The 19,713-nt window shown below is 44.3% G+C and overlaps 1 protein-coding gene and 1 non-coding gene across 4 annotated transcripts in view; one reads left to right on the top strand and one right to left on the bottom strand.

Moving 5' to 3' along the window:
- The window catches only part of TGFB2 (transforming growth factor beta 2), a 91,596-nt gene that overhangs the window by 44,745 nt on the left and 27,138 nt on the right, over positions 1-19,713 (bottom strand). The gene's annotated exons all lie outside the window — the stretch shown is intronic.
- LOC112066706 (U6 spliceosomal RNA) lies at positions 15,588-15,696 on the top strand. Its single transcript, XR_002892815.1, has one exon. It is a non-coding gene; the product is annotated as a U6 spliceosomal RNA (small nuclear RNA).

The following is a 19,713-nucleotide window of genomic DNA, read 5'->3' as shown; positions in this document are numbered from 1 at the left end:
TTTGTTTGTTTGTTTGTTTTTGCGGTACGCGGGCCTCTCACTGTTGTGGCCTCTCCCGTTGCAGAGCACGGGCTCCGGACGCACAGGCTCAGCGGCCACGGCTCACGGGCCCAGCCGCTCCGCGGCATGTGGGATCTTCCCGGACCGGGGCACGAACCCCCGTCCCCTGCATCGGCAGGCGGGCTCTCAACCACTGCGCCACCAGGGAAGCCCATAAGAAGGTGTTTTTAATCCCCATTTCACAGATTCAGAAATCAAGAGCAAGGAGAGTGAAATAACTCCTGGCTAAGGGCAAGGTGAAGCTGGCCTGTCAATCAAAAGCTCTGGCTTTTCACCACAATATCCTGCCTTCCGTGCAAAAGAGTCCCCTGAGTCAGAGACGTGAATCCCACCCCAGGCAGAAAGACCAACACCCTCACTGGAGCACTGTTGCAAAAACGGGCACAAAGAAGTAGCTCCTGCATAACTAGAGATCTGTTTGACCTTGCAGTAAAGCTCCAGAAACTTTAACGCCAGGCCCAGTATTTTCACTGATACTCCTTAAAAGAATGGCTCTGGTTTGGAGATCTGGGGCTTGTTCATGCGGAAGTTCCCCCCAAGAGGCACTTTGCTAACACTAGGACTGCCCAGGATCATCTGGACGCCCATACGAGATGTGTCTGGTGCCTCTATCCTCAGTAGCATCCGCTGGCTCTCATCCTCAAGCTCCTCAAACAAACAGAACAAACTCTTCGTTCCCCTTTCCAGAAATGACTGCACTTTCCCCACAGCTCTGCAGTAATTGGCGTGGACTTTTGACAGTGCTTAACGGGTGTAGTGGCCCCTCATTCCTGACATCCCCAGCTTTGAGGGAAGTAGTTTGGGGTTCATTAGACATTCCCCAGAGAGCAGCAAGACAAGCAACCCGCCACATGATTGGAGGGCAAGAAATGAGCTGCTATTTGTATGTGCGCGGACACAGCCAGCAAGAAACCAAGACAATTGTGTTTGGGGGTTTTCTCAAATTTGTCTTGGCACACGGGAGATAGATTCGATTTCACTACCACATCCCAAACACTGCTGACATTCAAGTCACAGCAACTTAACACAAAGTGACTGAGGGATAAACAGCGCATCACCAGTGGTTTCTGATGTTCTCCCCGGCCATCCCTCCTATTAAATGTAACCCAGCACCGGAGCATCTGTGGTGGAAAGTGGGTGTCTCCGAGCAGGGGACAGACCTAATGTGCTGCTGGCAGTTGGGAGTCACTGTGTCAGCATCAGCTTATGTGACTTGGCCTTCATCTGACTGCTATTTGAGACTGTGCACGCTGTCAGCAGGACCGTTTTGGCCCCTTCTTACACAAAACCAAAATAAAAAAAGTAAAATCACAGAGATGCTGGCCCACAGTGGTTGGTTTTCTTGCGCTATGACAGACACGGTGTTTCTAGTGTCTACTCCAAAGTTTCCATGCCCTTCATAAAAACCTCATTTATGTGGAACACCTATTTTGTTTTGATTCTTCTATGTTTCTCATCGTGCTCAGGACTGTGTATGGAGAGGGCACCTGGACCCACTTTTGCAGGCAGGTGGACCACGAATGGGACATATTCCTTTGGAATGATGTCACAGTGGGAGGCTGTCCTCCTGGTTGGAGTAGGTGACTGAGGCCACTCTTCTCTGCTATTGTCTCACTCTTTAAAGCACATACAACTCTCTTGGTTTATTTTTTTTTTCCCTCTCTCTCTCCTTATTTTCTCTCCTTCCTTTGCTCCATTTTCTTTCTCACTTTTCTTACTTCTCTTCAATCTGTGCTTCTTTTTCTCTAAAAAAAAGCCATCGGCGGGGCTTCCCTGGTGGTGCAATGGTTACGAATCCTCCTGTCAATGCAGGGGACATGGGTTCAAGCCCTGGTCCGGGAAGATCCCACATGCCACAGAGCAGCTAAGCCTGTGCACCACAACTGCTGAGCCTGTGCTCTAGAGCCCACGAGCCACAACTACTGAGCCTTCGAGCCACAACTACTGAGCCCATGAGCCACAACTACTGAAACCTGTGCACCTAGAGCCCGTGCTCCACAACAAGAGAAGCCACCACAATGAGAAGCCCGCGTACCACAAGGAAGAGTAGCCCCTGCTCGCCACAACTAGAGAAAGCCCGCGCGCAGCAACAAAGACCCAACACAGCCAAAAATAAATAGATAAATTTTTTTTACATGTTAAAAAAAAGGGGGAAGGGGCAAAATCGCCATGATTTTGGTCCACTAATGGCCTTTAAAGAGGCCAATGACCTCATGACATATTTATCCACACAGCTATTCTAGAACCCAGCAATGGCTCCCAACAAGGTCAACAGAAAGAAGGCAATATGCATTGATTCCACTAACAACAAGTTAAACTTGGAAATGTAGGATCTCGCCCTTAATCTCTTAATGGATGAGAAGCACCCTTTAGTTTTAATCTCTTTCTACAGATTGAGAAACGAGTAAAATCTTGCCAGATTTACACCAAACATTGCCAAAATAAAGATGAAAATGTACCCTCTCGGACGTTCTTAGTCACTGCTGCAGAGAGCCTTCTTAGCCCAGAACAGACAAATTTCAACATTCCCCTTTCCAGAAACTACTGCATGTTCCCTGCAGCTCCATGATGATTGGTGTGGACTGCTTGACATGCTTAATGGGTGTAGTGGCTCCTTATTAGCCTGAAAATCTTCCTCTAAGCTTTCTAAAATTATAGGAGTGGTGCACATATGCTTATTGCGTGTCTTGTACCGGGAGCTCGTCTCTGTGTTGTCTGTAAGCTTCTTGTTTGTGGCCTAACTTCTTTGTCAGGCAATCGCCTAATTACTTTGAGGCACTGTGCTGCTTTCGTGCTCTGCCCTGAAGCTCAACTAATAAGCAACAGGGCACACCCTGCTAGGATTGCAAGCTATTTACCAACTTCACCAAGTGGGACAGGCTATTATTGCTAATGTATTAAATTCATGACTTGGGAGTGAGTAAATGTGAAGAGGAAGAGATGGTCTGGATTATCTAGTTTGAAAAGGAAAGCAAATACAGCTAACGTTCATTCTCTATGAAACTCTTCATTGCACTTAGAAATGAGAACACATAAAGGGTTTGCCTGGCACCCATTATGTGCTCTCTCAATGTTACTGGTATCGAATTCCTCTTACTGCAGTTTTCTCTACAAGACAAGACAAGACAAGACAGTCTCTCCCAGAACTCCTTCAGTGACGGAGAACTCAAACTTAGGCAGATGACCTACTGCAGTCTCTGACAGCCCCGACTGTACAGAGTTCTTCCCTATCTTGGGCTGAGATCTGCTTACCTACAAGGTCTGCCCGCTGGGTCTGGTTCTGCCACATAAGATGACTTACCCCCTTTCCACTTGACCCTACTCAGAAATTGTGAAGCTAAATCTCACGTCTCCCTGCCCCCATCTCTCTTCTTTTCTAAGCTCCTATTTCGTTTTCTTGTTTTTCGCGACAGCCTTTTACCTTTGTGGATGGTCTCCTCTTTGCTCCAATTTTAAAATCAGACCCTTAAGTCTGAACATAATTCTCAAGGCAGAATAGAGTAGAACTATCACCTTCCTCAATGGGGAACTTATACTTTTATTAATACATCCCAACTGTGAATGATTCTCATTCATTCTCATTCTCTCTCCCTCCCGACTGCCCCCCCCAACACATTCTCTCTCTCTTTTTAACCTTTGTACTCGTATCACATTTTCTATGTGTTTGAGAAGTCTTGGGTCTTTTCCACACAACCTGTTTTACAGATGTCATTATCTTATGTTTTATAACCTGAGGCTTTTCTGTGTGCAAATTTTACAATATACTCTGATCCAATATGTACTTATTTGATTTCACTCCTCATTTCAAATATGCTGAGATGGATTTGATGTCTGATTTGGTGAACCTGAGCATTCATTTGTTAAATAACATTGCAGAGGGTAGAGTCATCAAATCAGAAATGTTGCTTTATGCTGAATGTCAGTCCTGAACCTCAGCTAGAAAGATGGTAGGGAGTAAGAATTACTTGAAAGGAATTTTTAGTTATCAGATATCTTTATTAGCATTTCAGTAGATGGTCATTCAGTACCTTAAAAAGAATACTAGAGTTTCAAAAGATGGTGCTTTCTTAGGGTTAGTAGATGTATTCATTAAGGGTGTGGACTCTTCCTCCATCCTGTTTGTACTGGCAACACAGCTATGGGCAATTAAGATATGGGAACATACAGGAATTATAGGAATCCAGATGAACTGTGGCATGACCGAGCTCTGGAATGGAGCCACAGGTGTTACTCTTGTTTTAAGAATTCATGTTCATTTGGGTGCTAAGCAGCTTTCTGTTCAAGGTCGGGACACCACTTGCGAGAGGAGAAAAAACAGTCTTTAAAGTAAGAATCTCCACGGCAAAACTAGACCACAGTTAAGTACTTTGAAATGTTTGAGTGTATCTTATTTTTATTTAATTATCTGAGAGCACGCCCTACCCTTTAGTTTCAATCTCATGACTTTGGTGTGTAACATGTACAAATTTTCCTCTGCTCTTAGGGCCACTGGGAGAGAAAACTGACTAAATAGTAGCAGCCAGGACATCCCAAGAGTGAGTCCAACTGGTCCCAAGTTACTTTACATCCCAGCAAAGGAAGAAGGCACTGTCATTTTTGAAAATGGAAGGAGAATTCTTAAGAAAAAAAAAAAAAAAAAAGAGTTTCTCCTCTTTGGGGAAGCTTCAGCTCTGTCTTACAGCTCTCTCTCTCTCTATTATCTTTTGAAGGCTTCAGAAGCCTTAGTGGCAGGGGTCAAAACTCAGGTGCTTTCTGAAGCTTTCCCCACTCTCTTTTCTCACTGGCGGTTGTGTAGATGGCACAGGACAAATGCCTTTATTTAGTTACAAGCCAATGGCTCTCCTACGCTTCTTAAAAAGCATTTACTAAGTCCCCTTTAAAGAAGAGCTCTTTGAATAAGCCCGTACTTCTTAAATATGTTAGGGTGAAAGCAAATAGAACTCCCAGGGCACCACAGTGATATATATACACATGCATAACCAGAATAAAAAAAGCGGCAAACTACGGTAGAGAGATGGAACCTTTCTACAACACCAGTGTGGGGTTTACCTTCATGTACTTGGGGAATACTGCAGGTATGCCCTAAAATCAGGGGAATAACTTTCACCAGGTTGGGGTGCGTCTGTTATGTCCTTGACACACCGTATTCCGTTTCTTGTCATGTTACGTTGGTTTCATTAGACTGCTTTTAAAGCCTAGACAACACATCAGAAAGATTTCCCTATGTCAGAAAAGTGGGAAAATAGTCAGTTCCATAATCTCATCTGAATAAATTAATTGAGCTTTTGTGTGTGCGAGGGAAGGAAGGTTACCAATGAAGAACACTGTACGACAGAGCACCCATGAGACACGGTCCTGAGGACAGCTGCTGCCAGAGGAGGTTCGACAAGGAAAACTCGGTAACTCCTCTCAATTCCTTTCAAGGGCTCTTAGACACCCCAAGAATTCTCCTTAGCAGGGAGCAAGTCCTGTGGCTGCCTGGCTATAGCACTGGGCTGGAGATCCCTGAGGGCCAGGAAGAGATCTGCGCACACCTATTTCACCCATCAGAGAGCTCCTTTTTAGACCCTCCCGACCAGGCCACCCATTGGACCGACACTTGTAGGAGCGACCCTGGGAACACTGGCTCTATATTGGAGAGAGAAGCCTTTGTAAGTCTCTCAAGTACAGGGGCCGAATCATTCATCTTCTCTCTCCCCAAGGCCTCCTAGTACATAGTAAGTGCTCAATAACTATCACAAAGGAAAAGAAGATTAATTCTTTTCTCAAACAGCTAAATCATATGATGAGGACCAGTGTAAATCACAAGCCCTGACATCTTCCTAGGATTTTAATGCCTCACAATGTACTTTCACATACATTACTTCATCTGAGCCTGGTAACTCCTAGGTAGTGTTATCTCCATTCTACGGTTGAGGAAACCATAGTTCAGAAGCCAAATGGTTTTATTTAAATGAGTCTGGGGACTTGTTAGTGCTAACCTCTGACACCAGGCTGGGGACCTGCCCTTCCTGTAAGAATATAAAGCAGCTGACAGAGCAAGCAGCACAATCTCTTAGACTGTGCATTCTCAAGTGAAGCCTGGGAAGACCAATTCTGAGACCTTCGTGGTATTCCGACTTGAAGAGATACAGCAACGCTAAAATAAACACTCTGTCTTTCCCACTGGCTCTGATGCTCTGGTGAGAGCGGTTTTCATTGTTATTGTGAATAGCTATTCTAGTGCCAAGGGCAGAAGCATCTTCCTCTAAATGCCCAGCAGCCTGAGAGGGACGGCGCTTAGAAGGGACCAAGATGGAGAAGTGATTTATGCTCAGACAGCTACCTTGGGGATCACGACATTCAGTGACCTTCTCTGGAACTGGTACTTTGGGAATGACGCCAAGAGAGATTCAAGAGAGAAGGAGGCAGCAGATTCCTCCATGTTTCAGCGGGAGATTAAGATGTCTTCAGGCCATCTCTTTCTTCCACGGTGGGTAAGGGGGAGACTGGACCACAGGCAGCCACAGCAGTGGGCATAAGAAAGACTCAGAGGGACTTCCTTGGCGGTCAAGTGGTTAGGACTCCATGTTTCCACTGCAGGGGGCATGGGTTCAATCCCTGGTCGGGGAACTAAGATCCCACAAGCCACGTGGCTCAGCCAAAAATAAAAATTACAAAAACAATTTTAAAAAAAGAGAGAGAAGAAGAAAGACTCAGAGTTGTTTCTTGACCATCAGCCTCAATGACAAAATCACTTTTTGGTGTATAAAGCGAGTCCACAATTGCCCAGAAGTTTAATGCACTTTTAAAATTTTCCCTCTGGATGTAGGGGATCAGCTGTGACCTCTCCTCCCTCAAGATGGCTTCACAGAAGTCATTCAGCCTTGAACAGGCCATCAGTGTAGCCCAAACACAGATGGACTTTTACAAACGCCAGCTGATCCTTCGCTTCCTTTTTTTTTTTTTTTGAAACCAACTGATTATACATTAATTACTCCTTGTTCATTGTAAGAAGGAAGCTGAGGGGCTCTCAGAGGCAAATATGTGTTCTCCATAGCTCTACTATAATCATACACATGTCTAAGCTCATGTCCATGGCTCTGTGGGTGCCTGGGATCCTCTAACTACAGCTTCTACTCTTGCAGAGGACAGGAACATGGTCTTGCTCTTGGTGGGCCTCCCAGGCTGCTTTGTTTCCATGAAGGGTAACACTGATGGGGTGAATGATGGGGGTTGGTGGCGCACACACAGACACACGAACTTCGCAGCACGTTCAGCAACATAAAATATCCCAGAGAAGGATCCAAGAATCCTAAAAGCATTTTACGAGTCTAATATACAGAGAGACAACACAGAGTCAGTCCTATTTCCCCAGCCTGCAATCAAACCAGGTTTTCTCACAAGTCTAGTGTGAATGAAGGGAAGCGAAAAGTGCAAGTGGCAACAGGTCTTGGGTGGTGGCCATTTGGACTGTGGAGGGATTTAAAATGTACAATATGGATCTATTTCTGCTTTGCAAATAAGTTCACCTGTACCACTTTTCTAGATTCCACATATAAGTGATAATATACGATGTGTGTCTTTCTCTTTCTGACTTACTTCACTCTGTATGACAAGCTTTAGGTCCATCCATGTCTCTGCCAATGGCATTATTTCGTTCCTTTTTATGGCTGAGTAATATTCCATTGTATATATGTACCACATCTTCTGTATCCATTCCTCTGCTGATGGACATTTAGGTTGCTCCCATGTCCTGGCTACTGTAAATAGTGCTGCAATGGACATCGGGGTGCATGCATCCTTTTGAATTATGGTTATCTCCGGATATACGCCCAGGAGTGGGATTGCTGGGTCATATGGTAGCTCTATTTTTAGTTTTTTAAGGAACCTCCATACTGTTCTCCATAGTGGCTGCACCAACTTACATTCCCACCAACAGTGTAGGAGGGTTCCCTTTTCCTCACACCCTCTCCAGCATTTATTGTTTGTAGATTTTTTGATGATGGCCATTCCTACCAGTGTGAGGTGATACCTCACTGTCGTTTTGATTTGCACTCTGTATGACAAGCTTTAGGTCCATCCATGTCTCTGCCAATGGCATTATTTCGTTCCTTTTTATGGCTGAGTAATATTCCATTGTATATATGTACCACATCTTCTGTATCCATTCCTCTGCTGATGGACATTTAGGTTGCTCCCATGTCCTGGCTACTGTAAATAGTGCTGCAATGGACATCGGGGTGCATGCATCCTTTTGAATTATGGTTATCTCCGGATATACGCCCAGGAGTGGGATTGCTGGGTCATATGGTAGCTCTATTTTTAGTTTTTTAAGGAACCTCCATACTGTTCTCCATAGTGGCTGCACCAACTTACATTCCCACCAACAGTGTAGGAGGGTTCCCTTTTCCTCACACCCTCTCCAGCATTTATTGTTTGTAGATTTTTTGATGATGGCCATTCCTACCAGTGTGAGGTGATACCTCACTGTCGTTTTGATTTGCAAAAGGAGTAGGTAGATGTATCTGTATAACTGCTTCACTTTGCTATACAGAACAAACTAATACAACATTGTAAAGCAACTATAATCCAAAAAAAATTAGAGGATTAAAAGGCAAAAAATTAAAAATAAAATAAAATGCACAATATGGGAGGGGCTTGTCAGACGTGAGCCTGAAGAGGGCAGGGCGGTACGATCTCTTGGTACATCTCACTATGGGGCAGCAGAAACCTCTCCAGGACTCAGTTTCCTCACGTCTAAAAGGATGTTGGGCTTGGACTAGACTCTAAGGCTGGGAGAGTCCCTGGCTACTCTTGAGGTTACGGGGATTCAAGATTAAGAAGCTTGGCCTGCCCTTTCTAGCAACACAGACACCATGGTACAAAGCAAGCCCACTTTTATTCTCAGCCATCCTTTTCTCTCTCGTAAACTCTAAGCTGTGAAAAGTCTTGACAATTTTCAAATAAAGAGACAACTTCAAGACGTATCTTGCTTCGCCCCCTGTGATCCCAACCTACATTTCTAACTTCACGGGCACGTCACCATCTCTGCGGCCGTGTCCCCTCCCCCCGACACCCACCACAGTGGATTCTGACCGAAGCCCTAAATGCACCACATGACTTCCAATCTCCAAACATGCCAAGTGCTGACACACCACCACGCCCATACCACGTGAAGCCTTCACCTAGAAACCGCTTCTTTACATTTGGCAAATTCTACTCATTCTTGAAGGTCCAGCCCAGTTTCCCCGCTTATCAGAAGAATTTCCAGCTCTTCCAGGGCAGAAGCAACCTGTCCCTTCTTTGGGCCGGACAACACTTCTCCTATTGTGTATGATAGCTCTCTCTTTAGATGTGTACCTGACAGATGACAGCATGAGAGCAAAGACTCAGATTCATTTACCTTTAATGTGTGACAAGACCAACTCTTGCCTCTAAGAATCGCTGTAAGGGTTAACTAAGGCAGTGACTATGGACACAGTGAGTGCTCAGGAAAGGTAAGCTTATATTATTAACAGACCACCGAGAGTAAAAGAAGAAAGGCTGCACCTACTCTCAGAGTCCCGTGCCAGGAAGACTCTCCTAACCAGGAACAAAGAAAAGCTCACATATGTCCAAACAGCAGGGGTACCTGAAACCCTGTGGATGGCAGGAATTTTCTCTGCCTTTAAGAGAATCCTATTTGCAGCAACATGAATAGACCTAGAGATTATCATACTAAGTGAAGGAAACCAGACAAAGATGAACATCATATGATATCCCTTATATGTGGAATCTAAAAAAAATGATACAAATGAACTTATTTACAAAACAGAAACAGACTCACAGACTTCGAACACAAACTTAAGGTTATCAAAGGGGAAAGGTGGTCAGAGAGGGAGGGATAAATTAGGAGTTCGGGATGAACATATGCACACTGCTATATATAAAATAGAGGGCTTGGCTTCCCTGGTGGCGCAGTGGTTGCGCGTCCGCCTGCCGATGCGGGGGAACCGGGTTCGCGCCCCGGTCTGGGAAGATCCCACATGCCGCGGAGCGGCTGGGCCCGTGAGCCGTGGCCGCTGGGCCTGCGCGTCCGGAGCCTGTGCTCCGCAACGGGAGAGGCCACAGCAGAGGGAGGCCCGCATACCACAAAAAAAAAAAAAAAAATAGATAATCAACAAGGACCTACTGTACAGCACAGGGAACTCTACTCAATATTCTGTAATAACCTATATGGGAAAAGAATCTGAAAAAGAATGGATATATGTATATATAATATAAGCAAAAAATAATTTTGCTATATACCTGAAACTAACACAACATGGTAAATCAACTCTACTCCAATATAAAATAAAAATTAAATTAAATTTTAAAAAATAAAATAAAATTGCAACACATTCCTGTCCTCCTCCCCTCCCACCTCCCCACCCCCCAAAAAAAAGCCTGCACCTACTCTCAGAGTCCTATGCCAGGAAGACTCTCCTAACCAGGAACAAAAAAAAGGTCACATACGTCAAAATTGCAGCAGTATCTGACACTCTGTGGATGGGAGACGTTTTCTCTGCCTTTACAGAGTCAAACAAACCATCACAGTCCTTGGCTCTGCCTCTGTTCCTCAGTTTATAACTATCAACCTCAGGAACTTATGGGCACACGTGAGCCCAACTCAACAGGACACGTCTTAGAAAACCACTCTGGGGTCACTAGATTTGTAGACCCATTGGCTCACTCACATAAAACCAGGTGTAAAAGGAGACTTCAAGGGATATTACTATTGAAAGTACTCACATTTACAGGCAATTTACAACATGCTTTCTTGGATATAATCTCAGTTTTAACCTTAATGGCATCTCATGTATATGCTCTTGTACAATTGCTGTCTTATTGACAGTGTCTGCTATGAGCTAGATAATTTCCATCACCCACCACTTGTTGTACAAATGAACAGACTGAGTTTAGAGCAGGCAAGTCACTCGTGCGTGCAGCCAGAACAGAGAAGTGGCTGGAAATCGCAAACCAAGTCTATCTGACCCCAAGTCCACAACCTTTCTACTGCTCCATGGCCCCTCTCTTCCCAATAAAGGCTCCTTCTGAAGTTCTTCAAAGACCAGTGGGTGGAAGTTTCCAGCCAAAGCTCAGTAAATGATGAGCCTTCTAAGTGTCAGAACCATACACAAAAGGAGTCAGGAACTTTCCTGGCAACAGCCAGAATCTTAGGACAAGATTCAAGGAGCGATAACAGAACCAGATGACCTTTGAAATGTGAACCCCCGGACGACGTGTGACACTGTGCTGAGGCTTATTAGACAAGTCTGGTTCTAGCCCTTTGAATCTTCAACTTTCCTCAAAGAGGAAAGATGGGGCAGGAACCAGATAGCACTGAGGGTTCAGAGGCTGAGCTTCTGAAAAGCTTCATTTAGGTTTTGAAGGCGAGATATGAGGTCTATGTTTCTGCCCTTCTCCTCGGCTCCTTATAAGTCAAGCATACGTTTTGTGTGCGATTTTCTAGCTCTTGATCCAACATTGTCTGTTGCAGCTAAGTGAGGAGACTGGTCTTTGTCTTGACATGCGGTTGTGCTAGAACCCTTCTGTAAAAAACTCCCAAATCTCATGGTTAAAGGGATGAAGGGTTTACACCCAGGACTATCACTTCTTGGTAAGAATTCCCATTTACCTCTGAAGCTGTGTTGTCTTGAACCTCTCTGTGCCTTGGGAGCTGGGTGACCACTTTACAGGGCTCTGGTCAGGCTCAAATATGGTGATGTATGCGAACGGGCTTTGTTAAATGCAAAGTGATTCATAAGGGCAAGGTGGCATGACTGTATTTACACTTATTCTTTTTTAATAACTTTTTAAATTGAAGTATAATTGACCTACAATTTTATATTAGTTGCAGGTGTAGAACATAGTGTTTCAACATTTTTATACATTGCAAAATAATCACCATGATAAGTCTCATTACCACCTGTCACCACACAAAGTTATAATATAATTGACAATATTCCCTATGCTGTAAATTATATCCCATGACTCATTTATTTTACAACTGGTAGTCTGTACCTCTTGGTCTTCCTCACCTACTTCACTTATCTCCCCACCCTTCTCCCCTCTGGCAACCACCTGTTTGTTCTCTGAACCTATGAGTCAAGTTTCTGTTTTGTTGTTTGCTCATTTGTTTTGCTTTTTAGTGAAATCATATGGTATTTGTCTGTCTGACTTATTTCACTTAGCATAATACGCTACAGGTCCATCCATGTTGTGACAAATGGCACAATTTCACTCTTTTGGTGGCTGAGTAACATTCCATTGTATATATACCACATCATCTTTTTCTGTTCGTCTGTCGATAAACAACTAGGTTGCCTCCTTATCTTGGCTATTGTGAATAACGCTGCAATAAACACAGGGGTGCGTATATTTTTTTCAAATTAATGTTTTTGTTTTCCCCAGCCAAATACCCAGAAGTGAAGTTGCTGGATTATATAGTAGTTTTATTTTTAATTTTTTGAGGAATCTCCATACTGTTTTCTACACTGACTGCACCAATTTACATTCCCACCAACGGTGCACAAGGGTTCCCTTTTCTCCACATCCTCGTCTACACTCGCTATTTGCTGTCTTTTTGATGACAGCCATTCTGACACTGTCACTGAAGACGAATGTACTAGCCACACTTCCCCAGAGGTCACTCGAAGACAACAAGCATTTGCTGACACAAGCTCATCTCATCCCCCGGAAACAACTTTTGAGGCTGATCTCCGACTTTGCAGATAAGGACACTGAGGCTCAGAGTTAGTGATCAGAAAACACTGGTAAGTGGATTATCGAACCCAAATCCTGACTCCCAACAGGTGTTCTTTCCACTCATCACATCGCCTCAGACTTGGGAAGGGTCCATTCAGGTTACAGTGCACAGAATTTGAGCCACTCTCGGGGGGCTGTGAGATCACGGTGTCATCAGTCCAATGAGCCATACGTGCCCAGGACCTCCACGTGCACATGGGCAGCCTCCGAAGCACCCGTAGCCAACCCTCATCTGTTTCCCTGGCTTCCCTGAACCCCCTACAGGTCATCCTCCAAGCTGAGTTTTAACCAACAGATTTGAGTTTTGCCTTCTGTCCCTTTGTGGCCAGACCCCAGGCATGTGAAAGACTGTCCACAGCCCCGAGCTTAAGGAAGAATGAGGTGAAGCAAATGCATGGTAAATCCACTGCCTGGAAAGTCTGCCTCTCAATATGTAATACGTCAAAAATAACAGCAGCAGCTCAGAGTCCTACCTGCATTATCTGATTTAAGCCTCACAAAGACTCGACAAGGTAGACACTCTTTTCATTCCCATTTTGCAGACGAGGAGACTGAGGCTTAGGAGGATTACATAATTTATCTAAGGTCACATAGCCAGTAAGTCGTGGCGCCGGAGTGAAAGTGACTTATCAATACAATGACTACTTTTAGTACTTCACTTCATAAGGTAAGATAAACCCATTTACACACAATCTTGCTTATAACACATAGCAGAGTATTTAACATACTTACTTTTCTCAGCTTGGCAAATAGACCACACACCTGCTAATGCCTTTTCCATGTCAAGTTATCCTGACTCTATTCCAACATACATAGCAATTTAAATTATCTACGTGAAAAAGATGATAACTTCTAACCCTATAAAATAATAAATGACAATACACTGTCACTAAAAATAAGACACATATGCAATGCATTCAAAACACTTATGCTATGTAATTCCTTTTTTTTTTTCATTTTTTAAAAATGAATCAAGATGTTCTGGAGGAGGAGGGGGGAAAAAAACCCTGTGAATTACTTTATATTATTTAAATAAACCTTAAATAAACTTTCCCTATATCTCATCTCTACAGAAATGTCACCCCACCACAAAATCGCCATGCATGACAAACTGTGAGGCCAAAATGAAGGAAAGGGTGGAGGAAAGGCATTCTTGTGTCATTTCACAATTTTTGGGAGGCTCCAGAATGTGGTACTTTTTGGTCAGTGTGTGTTTACGCTCTACCTTTTTAGGTTGGGAAATCCAAAGGCAACATTTCTTACTTGAAAATGTGTTTCATGGAAAGTTCTTCTTCAGAAGTTTGTGGTTAATCTTGTTGCGACTTCTAACTCCTTGAAACCTTGAAACCTGACTCATAGGACATATTACCAAATATGGCGAATCCTCTGACAGGTAGCTGTGTTAAAATTCTTTGGTGAAAAACTCCCAGACATCACGGTTAAAGGGATAAACGGTTTATGCAAGGGCTGCCACTTCTTAGTAAGAATTCCTACCTCCTCTAAAGCCAATAGGAGCCTGTGTGACACTGAAAGCCTGTGACTCCCTCCCCACCCCCATGTCACCTGCTTTCCCATCAAACAGAAAAGGGACCTCTGAAGGTCAAAAGAGCAATCTTGTTCCTGCATTTCAAAACATTCTTGTGTTTTTCTTAATGTAGATTCATATTTACAATAGATGATACACTTTTTTAAAAAGGCACATGCTTTCCCACCTTGCAGTTTCAACTTTCCTAAAAGATCACTTACAAATCCTAGGAGGACTATACAGCCACAAAACAGCAGTTCGATACCCTGTCTAAATGTGGGTGCATCTGTGCTGCTAGGCTTCCTGTTGAACCCTCTGTTTAGATCATAAATCCAGCTCCACAGCTCTCCTGTAATAGCCCAGGGCAGAATCCCCAAGTTTAAGGCTCTATCACATAGTTTTCTTTCCTCTTGATTGGGAATTGCCTTTCCTTTTGCATTTTATTTCTCCTTGAGACTTTTCCTAACCATGTAGTGTTTGATTAAAAAACCCAGTTAGGGGAGGGGGAAGGGTAAGCTGTGACAAAGTGAGAGAGTGTCATGAACATATATACACTACCAAATGTAAAATAGATAGCTAGTGGGAAGCAGCTGCATAGCACAGGGAGATCAGCTCGGTGCTTTGTGACCACCTAGAGGGGTGGGATAGGGAGGGTGGGAGGGAGACGCAAGAGGGAGGAGATATGGGGACATAGGTATATGGATAGCTGATTCACTTTGTTGTAAAGCAGAAACTAACACACCATTGTAAAGCAATTATACTCCAATAAAGATGTTAAAAAAAAAAACCACCCAGTTATCTCCAAGAAGACTCTAAAAACAATTTACAGTAGGCTTGTGTCATATGACAACCTCCTGGCCCCCATAAATATTTATTTGCAAAAAGTGAGATGAGGGATCAAAAGAGAAAGAGCACATCATAGCTCCATATACCACCAGAGCTTGGAAAGGAAAGCCCGTTAAAGACCTGTCTGTGCTCCTGAGGAAACTAGAGATGGTATTTGAAGATGATCTTAGCATTATATTGGGAGCAGGAGTTGGGAACTTTCATCCTCCTTTTCCTAATCCTGACTCCTTTCCCTATACACTGGCTGTTTCACTGCAGGCAAGTTACTCCCCTCTCTTCTGCTTCAAGATTGTGTCGAAGGTATATTTTTGTCAAAACTCATCAAGTTGCACACTTAAGATCTGTGCATTTTGCTGTATGTAAATAGTACATCCATTAAGAGTGGGGAGTGCTTCCCTCGGCCGCACGTATACTAACATTGGAATGTGATACAGAGAAGATTAGCATGGTCTCTGTGCAAGGATGACACACAAATTCGTGAAGCGTTCCGTATTTTTGGGTGGGAGAGGGTTGGATTAGGAGTTTAGGATTAGTAGACGCAAACTATTATACATGAAACGGATAAACAACAAGGCCCTACTCTATAGCACAGGGAATTAAATTCAATATCCTATAATGAACCATAATGGAAAAGAATATGAAAACGAATATATATGTATAACTGAATCACTTTGCTGTACACCAGAAACACAACGTTGTAAATCAACTATACTTCAATTAAAAAAAAACTAAAAAAAAAATGAGGAAAACGAAAGAAATTAGAAGGATGAAAATGCATATAAATGTTAAAAAAATAATATCATTATGTAAGGTCCTACAAAGAAATACTAGTCCCAGGCAGTTGTACAAAGGAATCTCACTAGACTTTTAGGAAACATATCATTCCAATCTATGCAAACTATCCCAGAGAAAGAAATGGGGAGATACCTCAACTCACTTACACAGGCAGTATAACCGAGATACCAAAACCGAATCAGAAAAGGGAATGTATAGACCAAATCCACTCATGGAACAAAACCTACTCAAGAAAATAGTAGCATAACCAAGGTCTGTTGTATTTATACCACACCCCCCAAAAAAAGAAATTGAAATGATGGAAAATCATCCTTTGGATTCAGTTCCTGTGACCAAATGTCCAACACAGGACACAGTAGCACTGTGAAGCCGGTAGAGAAAAACTCTGAACTTCCGCAGAGAAAAAAACCTGCCTACCTACTTCAACGTAGAAGTGAAACCAAGGGCTTAAAGCTAGTCCCTTCATGGGTTTCGCGAGAGCCGGCGCCTCGGTGAAGCAGGGCCCCGGCCCCGAGTCTGGACGCGGATCTTGGAGCAACTTTCTCTATGCTGGGATGACTGTTCTTCCACTGACAACACTCACCAGAGAGCTTCATTTCACACCTTTGCTTTTATAATTTTCCACCTTCGGCTAAAAATACTGCTTTTGGGGCTGAGATTCAACCAAAGCATCATCCCCCAAAGCAAAGGGAGCAGTAGCAAATAAGGGCTCTTGCAAGGTGCCCCCGGGCGAGCTGCCTCTTCCGTTTATACCTCCAGCCTCATTGGAAGACAGCCCTGAGCACTTCAGGTGCGGCCAGGGGGCTGCTTCCAATGCTCTGGCTTCATTTTCACAAGAACGCTCCGCCAAAAAGAGAAAAATAACAACATTACAGCTGTGTCGAGGGTCCCGGTGGCAGCCCCCATCTGGGGAGGGCAGAAAGAAGTAGAGGCAATTTTCACCATCTCCTTTTCCTGACCTTGGGGATCTTGTCACCATTTACTCGTCGGATGAAGTGATGATGAAAGTAAAGTATGGTTCATTACACATGTGCTGATCTGGCAACCGCTGATCTCTTCGACTTGAAAATAATTCTCACCTGCTCCAGCCCACGACTGCCCCGCTGTGTGTGCATGGACACACACACACACACACACACACACAATAACAATATGTCATTTACTAGCTCTGTTTATTGACATACAGGGTTCAGTACAGACTGTCTGGAACTCGGCCTCCAGGCCCTTCTCAAAATTTAGGAACACCACAGAGAGCTGTTCTCGTCCAGAGTTTTAGGATGGGGTTTTGTTTGTAATCTTGGCGCTGTAACATGAGGAGATTTAAGGTTTGGGACTCAGCAGACCCAGATTCTGCTTTGGCTTTGCCACGTAAAAGCTGGCCCTGGGCACATCTCTTAACCTTTCTAGGCCTCAGTTTCCTCATCTGTAAAATGTGAGGGACACCTTCCTGGCAAGGAGGTTGGGAAGGTCAGCGGAAATGAGAATCAAGAGAGGCTACAGGGAACGATTCAGCCCCACCTGGCCACCATCACCCTTTGATCTAAACCAGCTTTACTAAAGTAAAAGTAAAGACAGACCTTGGAACAGAGCTAGCAATGTGGCAATCCAGTTACTTCTCTAAACCGCACTTTGCCCATCTCTAAAATGGGGACAAGACAGCATCTATCGCCTAGAGATGTGAGGATAAACTAGGACTGTGAAAGCAAACGCTCTCAGCACTGTGAGTTTGATGGGTACCCCAACGTCGTAGCTTCTGTTATTTTTTCCTAGACTCCCAGTTGCCAGCGAAAGGGCTTGTTTCTGGCAGACCTCTGTTCATCTTCCCAGCCCCCTGGTCATTCAGGGATACCTCTGCACACGGAGCTCCCTTCCCAGCAGCCGCAGGCTCCCCAACTCAGGGCAGCTCCGCTCTTCATCTCCAGATGAAGCGAAAATCTGGTAAATATTACACTTACAAGGTAACAGGTCTGCAATGCTCGGCGTCCCAGGCAGAGCACAGTTGCTTCTTGGCATCCAGACACGTATAGGCTGCAGCACAGGGCCAGGCTACATTTGGCTGCTTTGTGCCATTCAAATAAAGATATCAAAAATCCTCCAACTCTTTAAACATTTGTACCGTTTGCTGATCAAAGGGGTTAGTTTAAGAAAGTCACCTGAAGAGAACTTGGCACGTTGACTGCTCTTCTCAGTTTAGACCCGAAGGAGCGCTGCGCGTATATACGTAGCGCATAGGTTTCTCATATATAAATGGTTTCTATATTTTACGCCAGGTGGACTCTACTTTCAGAGTGCGCTGCCTTTCCCCAAACAAACAGGCCTAAGCAGTTTTCATTCTGGACTTATGCCCTTAACCATTACACCACGTGGCTGCTTCTGTGTCACGTGATCAGCTCAAACTTCAATTCACGGGAGTGATAATATGGCTGTGGCAAATATGGGGGGTGGGGCGCCTTGGCTCTTCCACTTATTAGCTATTGATCTTGGGAGTGATTTAATCTATCTCTCGGCCTTGGTTTCCTCCTACGTGAAATGGAAAAAAATAACAATGCCTATCCATTATTGCCAGGATCAAATGAGGCAATGTCCCTACGTGCTTAGGAGGGTACCTGGGGTAGAAGAAGCACCACATCCGTGTGAGTGATAAATATTTTTATTATAAATCTTATTCTTGTCGCTGTTGTCATTGTTGTTATGGACCAAACACCAAGTGTGAATAAAAGAAACTAGATACAGATCCTTAGCAAAGGGTAACTGGTTCCCCCAGTAAGTAAAATACGTGTAGTTAGACATATTTAGGTCCACCTTTCTCTCTATTAACTAGAAGCAAGTAGTGGAAAGTGGTAAAATTAGATTATATCACAAGCCAGTGACTTAAACTTTGGCCTTCACTGATTCAGAGGTCAGGACTGAACTTCCCTTGGTTAAGAACACAAAAAGGACACCGTTTTCAACTGGCTTCATCCTACTCTCCAAATATCTAACCTCAGAACTTTTAAATAAAACCTCCTCCCAAATGGCAACTTGGAGAAAAAATATCAAAGCAGTCTTTGAGCGGGAACAAAGAAAGGGGCACCATTTTCCTAAGAATAAAGAAAACGGAGCACGTTCTCTTGGTTTGCTTTGACAATTAAAGGTGAGCGGGAGGCCCGATTTCCCCTGTGGGTGATGGAAGGTCAAGGACTTCTGCGATGACAGCTGGCAGACACCCTTCTTGCTTCACTGGCCTGGGAGCGCGCTGCTACAGCAGGTAACGGCCGAGTCCAAACAGCAAGCAGGCGACAGCTGTCTCTGTCCTTTGCACACCTGTCTGGCTCCCACCCTCCTTTCCTCCCCTCCCCTCTGGCCTCCCTGTGCATTCACAACCCCTGCTGCTGCCTCAGGTCCCTTGTGCGTAAAAGCAAGAAGGAAAAAACACTACAAGATACATAAGGAATTGAAACGAAGGAGGTTGATGGCCGTTGTGGGCCTCAAGATTCACTTTACAGAGGATACAGGAGGAAGCCAGTGGTATCAGTAAGAGAAAGGACGAGATTTTTTACTCAGTAAGGCCTTCTGGGACCTCAGGCCACATCCTCTGGAGACATCTATTCCGTGTACCCATGACCCTGGGCAGAGTTCCTCTCTGGCCACAGTCACCCAAGGCACAGGACAGGACGGGGCTTCCCGGGGGTCAGGAGGCGGGCAAGCCAGACAACACGAGGGGCAGGCAACCGGCACAA

Source organism: Physeter macrocephalus, chromosome 4 (genome assembly GCF_002837175.3).
Source record: "Physeter macrocephalus isolate SW-GA chromosome 4, ASM283717v5, whole genome shotgun sequence".
Taxonomy (NCBI): Eukaryota; Metazoa; Chordata; class Mammalia; order Artiodactyla; family Physeteridae; genus Physeter; species Physeter macrocephalus.
Note: the sequence above shows the minus strand (reverse complement) of the source record. Positions and strands in the feature narration are given on the sequence as shown.